The sequence below is a fragment of the Hyperoodon ampullatus genome (genome assembly GCF_949752795.1).
Source record: "Hyperoodon ampullatus genome assembly, chromosome: 13".
Classification (NCBI taxonomy): Eukaryota; Metazoa; Chordata; class Mammalia; order Artiodactyla; family Ziphiidae; genus Hyperoodon; species Hyperoodon ampullatus.
The window spans coordinates 24,105,637-24,112,508 of NC_136926.1; positions in this window are offsets into that span (position 1 = coordinate 24,105,637).

The following is a 6,872-nucleotide window of genomic DNA, read 5'->3' on the forward strand; positions in this document are numbered from 1 at the left end:
TGGGTGGGGATTGTTCTCCCATTCATTTATGAGGAACTCTGAGGAGACGCGGGATGGGTCCGGGGACACGTCCAGGGACACTCGGCGGCTTAAAGACCTAGGCTGAGCTAGAAGTTCAGCAGCCCCTTCCTTCCCCCTGCTCACTGTTTCTGGGGCTTTAGAGAGGCCTAATTAGTAAGATTAATGACGAACGACTATTGAGCTACTCGCTGCCCCGAGTTCTACCTACTTTCTCTTCTAATTTTTATTTTTCCAACAGCTTTATTGAGATATAATTAACATACCATAAAAATCGCCCGTTTAAAGTGTATAATTGTTTTAAGCATATTTATAGTTGTGCAACCATCCCCATTATCTAGTTTTAGAACATTTTCATCACCCCAAAAAGAAATTCCTATCCTTACCAGTCACTCCTCATCCTTCCTCCCCCAGTCCCTGGCAACCACTAAAATTTCTGTCTCCATAGTTTTGCTTTTTCTGGACATGGAGTCGTACAGTATTTGGCCTTTGTGTCTGGCTTCTTTCACCTCGCATGTTTTCAAAGTTCATCCACGTTGTAGCATGTATCAGTACCTCCATTCCTTTTTGGGGCCAAAAACCATTCCATTGTATGGACAGATCACAGTTCATCCATTAATCTGTAGACGGACATTTGGGCTGTTTCCACCTTGTGGTGATTGTAAATAGTGCTGCTATAAACATTTGGGTAGAAGCTTTCGTGTGGACATATATTTTCATTTCTCTTGGGTAAACAGCTAGGAGTGGGAATTGCTGGGTCTTTAACCTTTTCAGGAACTGGCAAGCTGTTTTCCAAATTGGTCACACCATCTCTTATAATCTTTTAGCAAGGAGGTAGATACTATTTTTAGTCCCAGTTTACAATTAAAGAAACTGAGGTGCAGGGAAGTGATGTCAGCTGCCTGAAGTCCCAGAACTAGCTTGTGGCAGAGGCAGGATTTGAACCTAGCTCTTACCAACATTTTCTATTGGGAAGCATGGGCCAATTGTATCTATATAGACTTAGCTCCCAGCAGCCTACTTCTGACCCCATGGATTATCAACTCATGGAGTCATAATGATAGCTCTGCACTTAGGTCCGGCACTTTTTGGCTCTTAAGTCACAACCATGTTGTCATCTGACACTCCCCTGTAGACCTATCAGGAGACAGGCCCAGAGAGGGGAAGGGACTAGAAGAACCAGGCCTGAGCTGCAGAGCCTGGGACAGGTTGCTAAGGGGCCCAAAGCAGCCCTAAGAGGGGAGGTCTTAAGCCCTGAGTGATCTCACCAGCCATTTCCTTAATGCCATGTGACCCAGACATTCTTAAAGACTTCACTGTGCAGTCTTGACATTCCATAGGCTTCTGTTTTCCATAAACAGGGCAACAGCAGACACATGCTATTTCGGTCTTAAACTCTCAGTCTGGGAGGACGTGTTCCACCTCTCTAGTAGTTCCAGAGTGGTGGGCTTTTAGTCCCAGCTCCCAGGAAGGACAGAGTAGGCCTCGCAACAGGGTGTGGGCCTAGCCCAGGGAAGGGAGAAAGAGTCGTCAGACGCACGTGGATCAGATGTGAAGCACCAAGCCTGACAAAGTACCCACAACTCTTTGACTCTAATTCTGGTTCTAGGCTCATATCCCAAACACGTTCAGCTCTGTGAGGCACACGTACAGTGATGTTCACTCCAGGGGTACCTGGGGTGGGGTTGGAGGAGCAGGTCAGAAGCATCCAGGTGTCCTTCCTTGGGAGACTGGATAGATGTTGACCTCAAAAGTTAAGGCCTTGATGCTCCAGCTTCTGATTTTCTTACATAAGACCACCCAGGGGAATTCCCTGGTGGTCCAGTGGTTACAACTCGGCACTTTAGGATCCTGCAAGCTGCATGGAGGGTGTGGCCAAAAAAAAAAACCCACCACCCAGGATTCAAATCTCTGCTGTCACTGGGTGACCCTGAGCAAATCACTTCTCTCTGAGCCCATTTCCTTATCTGCAAAATGGAAATGATGAAAAAATATCTCCTTGGAGTTGTTGTTCTGAGACTTTTAGTGTGATGGTACATGGTAAACATCTGGCACATGGAGACTCCCAGTAAATGGTAGCCAGAAGTCGTGGCATTTGTAGTTTGCCAAGCACTAGCAAATTCATTATTGTCTTGAGTGTCTCCCACCACAGCCTGTGGCTGCAGCAGGGGAATTTTCCTAATTTAACTAATGGCACATGGCTTGGGAGACTTCGCTTCATGGCTCTGACCCTCAATAACTGGATGTTCTTATGCAAAATTTTTTAAGCTTCTCAGACCGTTTCCTCTTCTGAAAAATAGGAATGTCAGTAATTACTTGAAGAGTCAAGCTTCCAGCACACAGTAGATACTTACTAAATGTTAGCTCTTTACACTTCAAAATCCAGAGCTCTGGGCTTCCCTGGTGGCGCAGTGGTTGAGAGTCCGCCTGCCGATGCAGGGGAGGCGGGTTCGTGCCCCGGTCTGGGAAGATCCCACATGCCGCGGAGTGGCTGGGCCCGTGAGCCATGGCCGCTGAGCCTGCGCGTCCGGAGCCTGTGCTCCGCAATGGGAGAGGCCACAACAGTGAGAGGCCCGCGTACCACAAAAAAAAAAAAAAAAATCCAGAGCTCTTTAACTTATTTGATGTTACCCTAGTAACCCCCGGGGGAGGGGGTGAGCAGAGGTGAGGGCAGAAGGAAATGAGGAAGCCTCTGTGCAGGGATCTGGGAGAAGGGTGTATGGGAAGCAGGGCAGCAAGTGCAAAGCCCTTGAAAGGGAAGCAGGCTCAGAAGATGGTGTAGTTAGACTGGAGAAAGCGAGCAGGAATGAATGAATGAATGAATAAATGAATGGTCCAAAGGAATGCCCTACAGAATCACATGGTTCACTGGAGTATAAGAGGCTTTTGGCAATGCTGTGAAACATCCTGGTAGACTGGCTGCTGTAAATGTTCTTTTGAGGATGAGAGATGCTTGGCCAGGGCTATAGGATGTGTTGAAAAACTCGAGTCTCATCCTACTGGGGTCATTCCTAGAAGTTTTGGCTCAGGCCCTCACACGAGCCCCTGCACAGTCCCCTCTCCTGGATCCTGGAATGTGCTTGGGAAATCTGTCAGTGTTCGCCAGAAGCAGACAGATGTCCAGGTATCAGCCTTTATCCATAATGAGAGCAGAGCTGAGGTTCAGAAGGTACGTAGCTGGTGCCCAGGAGCCTATGAAAAGTAGGCAAACTATAAAGCTTCTTTATCCCTACACTGAGGATAACAGTTAAGAATCTTTTGGTAAGTGGCAGAGAACACAACTCAAATGGGTTTAACCCAAAACTGCACTTAGTGGGTCCCAGAGCTTAAAAACATTCACAGGTACATAAGTTTCAGGAGCAGTTTGATCCAGAGACTGTCACCAAGAATATTAGCCTTGTTTTCCCTTTTTCTCCTTTTCTCTTTGTCCTTTCCTGTGGTTGCTTTATCCTCAAGCTAGAGCCCCTCATGGCAGCAGCTCCAGGCTCACATACTTCCTCCATCCATACATACAATGGATGACTCTTCTGGATGGTGGGGAGGCTGCATTCCTTCACTCCATACGAGGACACATGCCTATCCCTAATCTAATCATCCCCACAGCTCAGGGCTAGGGAACACAGACTTGCTTAACTGAACTTAGCTTAAGGCAACAGTAGTACCTTCTCATAATATGATAAAGAACAGGAGTTTATCTTGTCCTGCTTCGAGACTGTATGACTCAGGGTACCTAGAATTACTCACTTACATGTATTTTTAAAATAAAACAATGTACATATAGTTAAGATCAAATCCCCAAATCAGACAGTTAAAAATCTGAACTTTAAGAACTTACATTTCACTTTTATTTTTAAAAAGTAACTTTTAAGAATCTTAAATACTAACTCATTTACTTTTATTATTTTTTAAATAAATTTATTTATTTATTTTTGGCTGCACTGGATCTTCATTGCTGCACGCGGGCCTTCCCTAGTTGCAGTGAGCGGGGGCTACTCTTCATTGTGGTGAGCGGGCTTCTCATTGTGGAGCACAGGCTCTAGGCGTACGGGCTTCAGTAGTTGTGGCACGCGGGCTCAGTAGCTGTGGCTCATGCGCTCTAGAACGCAGGTTCAGTAGCTGTGGCGCATGGGCTTAGCTGCTCCGTGGCACGTGGGATCTTCCCAGACCAGGGCTCAAACCCATGTCCCCTGCACTGGCAAGCAGATTCTTAACCACTGTGCCACTAGCGAAGCCCCTCATGCACTTTTAAACATGAGCTATATTGTACTTTTTTACCTTTTTGATTTTTGCATTATAAGGATAAATGAAATATTACCTGTAAAGATTGCTATAATTACAGTATATCACATATTTCAAGTATCCTAATATAACTTTTGTACACATTCTCTTAATACATAATTTTAAAACGTGAAATGGGTCTAATCATGAGTAGCCTCCTCTGGGCTACATGGTAAGTGCTCATTTCAAGCAGCTGGTGGAACTGGAAGTGAAATTTCTTAATGTCTACTCTTCCTAGAGCCCTCTTCATGCAAGTCTTTAAAATTACAGTGAGCCTGAAACCACCAAGCCATGCCCAGTTTTCCCAGCAATCTCACAACAGGAGCATTTCTCCCCATTTCACAGTCTGGTCTGGCAAAGTGGTGAGGACAGTGTGGTCACCAGGAATAGAAGAGCTGCTCTGGCCTTCCAGAGCCATCACTGGCCTTGGGTATCCACCTTATCTAAAAAAATGGGCCAGATAATCCTCAGAGGAATGCAGTGAGAATCAGAAAAGCTGTGCAAGCAAGGCAATGCCTACGTGCTGTGGGTTCTAAACAAGAAGTGCAGAGCACTGGGCTGCACGCTGGGCCTGCAGCCACTGACAATCGCAAAGCTGGTTTGGTCAATGAGTCTTCTGCAACTGAGTGAGCCAGGACAGATGTTCATTCAGGAACTCCAGGAAGCTGAGATTGGGCCCCAGAGAGCAGCTCAAAGGACCCATTCACTCACATTCCACCCAGCAGCATTCCTGGCCTCCAGTCGCAGCCTCAGTCATGGAAGGCTGGTGAGATCTGCCAACCTGTGAAGGAGAGATTGGCCCCAGAGCCAATCCTAGGAAGGAGAGCTTGGAGTACGGGACTCCCCCAGCTCTACTGACCCCTTTCCCTCTTGGAACAAGACCCAGGGGGTGTTCAGGCGATTTCTGGTGTTAGCCAGGGAAAAGCAACCAGCAGTGGGCTCACTCAGGCACCCAAACCTTGGAGCTTCAGGAAGCCAAAGTTCAGCCCTGGCCCCTGGGGGAAACTTCTAGCTACCAGGCGGGAAGCAAATGTCAGAGTGAGGAATAACATCCCACTGACCAAGTTAAAAACGTGAGCAGTTTGTAATGGAGCCACATAACTGGCACTGCAGAAGGGCCACTTGAGCCCTAGGTCTAGAGTTGGAAGCTCTGAGCTTGGTGAGGGGGTGGAGGGGATGGTGACTAGAATACTGCGACCTTGGGAATGGCCTCACCCCTCTGGGCCTGGGAGATGACTGCATAGGATGAAATGGAAGGACTGCAAAGAAAAGGCACTAGGAACTCTCAGGGGATAAACACACGAGATCTTCCGAATGAAATCAACTTTAGGTTTAAAACCAGGAAACGGTTATCAACAGGCTCTCACCTTCCTCCCTGTGAACACCTACCCACAGCAGCACCTACCTCCCTGTAACAGCACAACTCCAAAAATAACAGCCTATGTCTGGCCCTTACTAGGGGGCAAGGACTGACAAGTGTTTTGCACACATTCTCTTTTTATCTCCTTACTGTGTGACTGTGTGCATGTGATTCAGAATCTCTGTGCCTCAGTTTACTCAAGTGTAAAATAGGAACACCCACATCAGGATTACATGAGTTAGGGAGTTCCCTGGTGGCCTAGTGGTTAGGATTCCAGGCTTTCACTGCCATGGCCTGGGTTCAATCCCTGGTCAGGGAACTAAGCTCCTGTAAGCCACACAGTGCAGCCAAAAAAAATAAAAATAAAAATTTATATGAGTTAAAATTGATAAAGTGCTTGAAACAATAAGGAGTAGTTGGCTAAATTTTATAAAGTTCTTAAAATAGTTCATGGGGGGGCTTCCCTGGTGGCGCAGTGGTTGAGAGTCTGCCTGCTGATGCAGGGGACACGGGTTCATGCCCCGGTCCAGGAAGATCCCACATGCCGCGGAGCGGCTAGGCCCGTGAGCCATGGCCACTGAGCCTGTGCATCCGGAGCCTGTGCTCCGCAACGGGAGAGGCCACAACAGTGAGAGGCCCGCGTACTGCAAAAAAAAAAAAAAAAAAACAAACCCTCATCATATACTTGTGCTCACTCAGGATAAGCCACCTGCCCAAGGTCACTTATCAGGTGATGATGAGTGATCCCTGGTGTGCAGTAAACTGCCACCCTCTATAGTCTCATCTGAATGCTGCCCACTGACCTAGGAACTGCATCCCATCTGTCTGTGTTCTTTTGTGGTCCTGGCATGTTGAAGGCATGTTATACGTATTAGTCTGTTACACGTACGGGGCTATGCCTTTGGAGGATCCATGCGTTTCAAAATGGCAATAAAAACATATCAAAAAAAGAGTCATAGGGCTTCCCTGGTGGCGCAGTGGTTGAGAGTCCGCCTGCCGATGCGGGGGACGCGGGTTCGTGCCCCGGTCTGGGAGGATCCCACGTGCCGCGGAGCGGCTGGGCCCGTGAGCCATGGCCGCTGAGCCTGTGCTCCGGAGCCTGTGCTCCGCAAGGGGAGAGGCCACAACAGTGAGAGGCCCGCCTACCGCAAAAAAAAAAAAAAAAAAAAAAAAAAAAGAGTCATAGAAGACTTAATGGCAGCAAGAATGTAGTTAA